Below are 5,843 nucleotides of genomic sequence, written 5' to 3' on the forward strand. Positions count from 1 at the left end.
TAAGATGCACACAAGCAGTAAGTAGGTTAACCACATATGTTTTGGGCATTGACAGACCCTTGAAGTGCTGAAAGAAAAGGCACAACACCATGGAAGTTTTAGTTTTATTGTTTTAAGTACAAAAAAAATAGCAGGTTGTGTTGAATAAGCGTCGCAAGTAGGGCTGAACATTTTATCGTTTTGGGACCTGGAATTGTAATCTCTGTCAATGAGATGGTCAATGCTGCGTTTTTTGTTTTTTTTTATTAAGGGCTCTTGTGCCACACTCTCATGAAACAGGTCACACTAACGAGCATTGTGCTGCTTAAAAAAAAAAAAAATGTGCTATTGCCCATAGTCCCGGAAGTAATTTATTTTACAGCAGTACAGACTTTATTTGTACTATTTGCAAGTCCGTGCACATCAGGGCAGCAACGACGAGTTGCGTGATGAAATAAACGACCCCACTAACAAGTAGCATTTTATATGATATATTTCTTATTGACATTAGGGCAAAATGTAAAACATTTTGGGGTTAAAAAAAAAATATATTTTTTCGTATACACAATTACACGTGAATCCAAAATTATACTTGATGGCAGGTAGTTTTTAAAAACTCTTCAAATGGCATCGTGGCTTTCTGACATATTTGTAAATGTCCGTTTTAAAATATTTTTATGGAACAGACATTGTGCCTCATTTTCCAGAATCCAACCGAAAAACAAACCAGGAACCTAAATAAATAATAATTAAAAAAAAATAATAATAATAATAATAGTAAATAGAAAATTCCCTCTAAGGAAAAATGAATACATATTTGTAAATGTCAATGTAGATTGCAAAGAAAATTGCAATACATTTTTTTTTTTTAATCGTTCATCCCAAGTAGCAAGGTGAGGTTAGTAAGCTCATGTATTTGTTAGCTAATCAAGCTAGCTATCAAACAGTTATTCCCTCTCGAACTAGTTGTTTTGTTATGAAGAATCCCACTCGTTAAATTGTATATTAGAGTAACACTGGCGAAAGAATAAGGAAATTAAGTAACAAAGAATTGGTCATAAAACGTGCTAACATTAGCTTGAGCATTAGCATGATAACAGTAGCACCCAAGCTAGAGATGTATGAGAATTCCAAGCTGCTCATTCATCGTAGACCACAAAAGTAGCTTCACCGGGGGTCACCGCGGTGACAAAGGTGCTATAGATTTCCGAGTTGTTATTTCAAAGCGCTGCTTTAAAATCCTGGTTGTGTTTCTAGTCATGGACGAAGCTCATAGCACATGTGATGGCCACCTGTGTAAACGCTTGGAGTATCTAGTAGCTCCGAAGTGCGCACAGCAGAAGTCTGAATCCTTTTTGCGTTTTTGCAAGTCCTGTAGACATGTAAATGTTCCGTTCGCCATCGAGCCCGAAGCTCTTCTTTCGTCCCTTTTGTGCGCTGTCGTGGTGCCGCATTGCCACGAAAGTATATTACCGAATATACTTTCCCATGGGGGAGTGTGCCCATGTCTACGTCGGAAGCTTCTGTGTATTGACGCAACGTTAACGTGAATAAAAATATTTTTTTGCTGTGTTCGGACAGCATGAAAGGAACACCCAGAGCATTTGGCGCGGACTATCCAAACAAACACCAGATGTCAGCACTCAATCAGAGTAACTTTTCACACTCACTAATGCCTCTTAAAACACAAAAGGTGAAGGGGCTTTCGACAAGGTCACGTCGGAATTCATCAATGTTAAAATTATGAAGCATCACACACTTGTGGTGTAAATATATTGGTATGAATATTGTAGGGTAACAGATTATTTAACGCTTAAATCATTCACTACCAGCCGAGTAAAAAAAAAAAAAAATGGATCTTTGACTTCTTTAGCCGTCAATGACAGTAAATGAGTCAATAAAACTGATTGATTCATTAGAGTGTAAAGTAGGTGTGGGCAAACTACGGCTTGGGGGCCACATGCGGCCCGTTAAACTTGAAAAAAATTCAATGAATAAATCTTGTTAATATTTTATTTTTTTAAATACTGTGTTTTTTCAAAGACATCTATATTGTTGTAATACTTTTGTTAACTTTCATTTCAAATTAAATGTATTTTCTTTCTTCGATGAGGTGAGTTTACCAAAACACTCCATCCATCTGCCCCTCTGTCAAATTTTACAACCCATTGTGGCCCGCCAATCAAAAGTTTGCCCACGCCTGGTGTAAAGGATGATTGTTTTCGATATCGATGGGTACAAAACCACAATAGGTGCTACCACTTTATGGACTTTTCTGACCACGTTGGCGTCGTGCTTTTTTTTTTTTGTGGTAAGTTTCATTGCCGCAAGGAAGCAGACGAGCGAAATTGTTTTCATTTGTTTTGCGTCCAACAAGAAAGAAGCAGGGTGGAAGAACACTGCCAGTGATGCGCTGAGCATTTATACATTGCAAGCGTTGATGTAAACGTTTGACACGTTTGGGATTTCACACTGGCGCAGCTAGAGGGGGAGCTGCGGGGGCACCGGCCTCCTCCCGAAATATAATTGGGCCCCCCAGGTTCCAGGCCAGATCATTTAGTTATTTATTTATTTTCTGGGATTCACCCCCCCCCCCATTCTCCATAGAGAACATACAAGGAATGTCTAACAGTGTTTTCTGAAGAATTATTTGGGTGATGGAAAACATTGTCTTTGTTTTGTGAACCTGCTGAGCTAGCCTTGGCCTCTCCAAGGTCCCGCCAGGGAAAAGTCTAGCTTTGCCACAGGGCTTTTGAGCCACAAATTGTTTTGCCGAGGTCCCTTGCCTCACTTGTAAACATTGACTCTGCATGAGAAAAAACAACTTTTTCTTTTTGTTTCTTTTTAAATTAAAGATTGAGTTCGGATAATTAATTAATCACGATATGATCAACAAATTATTCTCTTTTTTTTTTTTGGTTCCTTAATGCTTAAAACAATAAATATAAGAATTTCAGGCAGAACAACTGAGCGCTTTACCATACGTTGCCATTTAGATTTTTTTCAGTTATTTTTTTGGGGGGACGGGAGACAAATGCTTGAATATCTTAAAAAACAAAAACTGGCCTTAGTTTTGACATACATTATGCGTTTTGACGAAAGGGACAATTTCAAAATTTAAATCACATTTTTTTTTTAATTTCAACACAAAATCATGGTGTTGACCATATGCAACCAAATAATGTGCAAAAAAAGGAAAAATGTTCCAAAGGCTTTTTTTTTTTTTTTTTTTTTTAACATGAAAAGAAATAAACCACATCCCATAAAGGAAAAATTTTCTTTTACACTTCTAAGCAAATGGGTAGTAAATAATACTGTGAAAAGAAAAACAGATTTGAATTTCAAGGCCACATTTCCCCGCTCCATTTTCCTCTATTGTGGCTGTAGAAGATTCGTGCTACACGGGAAGCATCAAGCACTACAAGTCTAACACAAATCAAGCCAAGGGGAGGGAAGTGGAAACGGAGCAAGAGGGGATTACGAACCAAAATACGGGCAATGTGACTGTTGCCATCTAAGGTAGAATGCAGACTGATTAGATCTGTTAGACTGAAGTAAATGGATACTGCGCCCGCTGGCCATGTACATGAACCCATTTAAATGGCTATTAATCTGGGCCAGGGGGGCTTAGGCAACGGGGAAAAGTAAATCCAACAGAGCACCTTTCATCAGGTTGTAAGGTTAATGCACACGATCAACAAAAATGCCTCGGCTCCAGACGGGCGATAGTGTGTCGGTCAGCGCACATTCCGCTTGACATTGAGCAGTTGTCTCGCCCAGAGCGGCAGACGAGAGCCTATAATTGCAACAAGTCAGCGGCATAACCGAGGTTGTGTATGTTGCGAGCCCACAAAGTTCTTCTGTTCTCCGGGGGGGACAGGTGCAACGTGGGAGTTGAAGCCACCAGATCCCCCACATTGGTGCGAGGGGCCGGGCTGCAGCTGCTGCAGCCAATGCAGACAATTGCAATTTCATGATCCTGACTCGGTCTCAATTTATACTGCGGTTGTAACTTAACACTCCCATACACGGGATCGGCTTGTATTCAAAGTACTAATGAACTCGCTCGAGGTATTTTTGCACGATTTGGTTCAGCGTTGCCGATGGCCATAGATTGGACAATGTTGCAGACGGAGGGAGTTTATCTCCTTTGCAAATCCCTGAGACGCTCGCACGTGACTGATTAGCGTGACTTCATGTTGGTGTCACCACAAAGATATGAAAAAGGGATGTCAAGGGAAAACAGATGTCTTAGGCGGGATGCCGTGGCTTTCCTAACTGGATGCCTTAACTTTTCCCCCACCCGACCGATGTTGGAGACAAGATTGATTTTCCCTGCCAACAAGTGTGTAGGATGAAATTTAGTTTACATTTTCTGGGACAAAGTTGATGTTCTAAGGAAGCGGCACCATATATTTAAATTGTTTCATGGCAAACCGGAAGAGAACTTTAGTTGTTTGATTTTTTTTATTTAAAATTAAAATCTGACAAAGTATTTGAAGGTCAGCCTGAGCCAAAGAACAGTGTGAGAGTTCACCTGGGGCAAAAAGTGGAAAGTTTTAGACAAGTCAAGACAATTAGGATTATCAGGGCATGCATTTGTGTTTAAAGTGGATCTACTGACCTCCTGCTTCCGCCATTTTGTTTTCGATACGCTACTTTCGCAGAGTGACAAGATCTCACGTGATGCGGGAATTCACGTAAATTTATCGTGGAAAAATCACGTGACACGTGAATTCACACAAATTTATTGTGTAAAAAGACGTTATTAGAAGTATCGATATATGGTTTTATGAATCGATATCGGGCTTTGATATTGATTCAAATCGATATATCGTTTTGTTAAAGCCAGCCGTTTTGACGTCAAACCCAAATGTTTTCACTCTACGGAATAAACAAAAGAATGGTTCCAAGACATTTGGATGAGCGATGTAGTGAGAAATTCATCCATTCACACCCCTGTGTGAGTACAGAAAAAAAAAGAAGCACCAACTCAAAGGAAAGTCGTCAATCAAACAGGAGTGTTAACTCTGCCTAAAAGTTTACACAGTGACTTGCTTAAAAAAAAAAAAAAATGGCACACCCTGCCATGCCAGAAATGCTCTGCTGGGGTAAAATTTCAAATCCAATTTTAATCACAAGTCTTACGCAAGTTAATTTTCAAGAAACAAATGACTACTGTTACTCCTCAAAAGACAAGGCAGCTAAAGTGACGAAGAGTAACAACTCCTTACTGTTTTTTGTTGTCGTCTTTTTTTTTGAAGCGCAACAAAACCCTACTGTTGTCGTTGTAAGTCTTGAGATGGCAAGCGCAAGCTCCTTGCCATGAGACCTTCCACATGCAACTCCAAGGCAACTGTGTTGCATTTGTGACGCCACAAAGTGGACAACAAGTCAAAGTGAGCTCAGCAACAACGTCGGCTGACACCTGCGTCAACGCAGGAGTGGGAAAAAAAAAAAAAGAATTTGAAGAGAAGAACCTGGCCGCTTGTTCTTCAAAGCACAGCTCCTCATCGTGACAAACGGCCTCGTTGAAATCACCCACCCCCCCACAATCCCTCGAGCGACAGGGAGCCCTTCAAAACAGTTGACAAGGTTTTCTGGCAGTTGTTTTTCAGCCTTGTCACAGCGAAGCAGTCATTACGCAATGGCGCCACGCCAGATCGGTAGCGTTGCTTGTAATCATCTTTACTGACTCACTTTGGAGGTGAGCTTTGGGGTTCCTCCCTTCCTGCTTGAGCAGAGCTTTACAGATTTCACAGCTTCACTTGTACATAGCGAGCGCACGCCAGGCGTGAGTCTACCCCCCCACCCTCCTCCTTCTCCTCCGCCCCCCCCACTGCTCCTCCCCCTCCCTTCTCCTG

This window comes from Idiotropiscis lumnitzeri, chromosome 6 (genome assembly GCF_059441095.1).
Source record: "Idiotropiscis lumnitzeri isolate Australia: NSW breed Sydney's pygmy pipehorse chromosome 6, RoL_Ilum_1.0, whole genome shotgun sequence".
In the NCBI taxonomy this organism is placed as follows: domain Eukaryota; kingdom Metazoa; phylum Chordata; class Actinopteri; order Syngnathiformes; family Syngnathidae; genus Idiotropiscis; species Idiotropiscis lumnitzeri.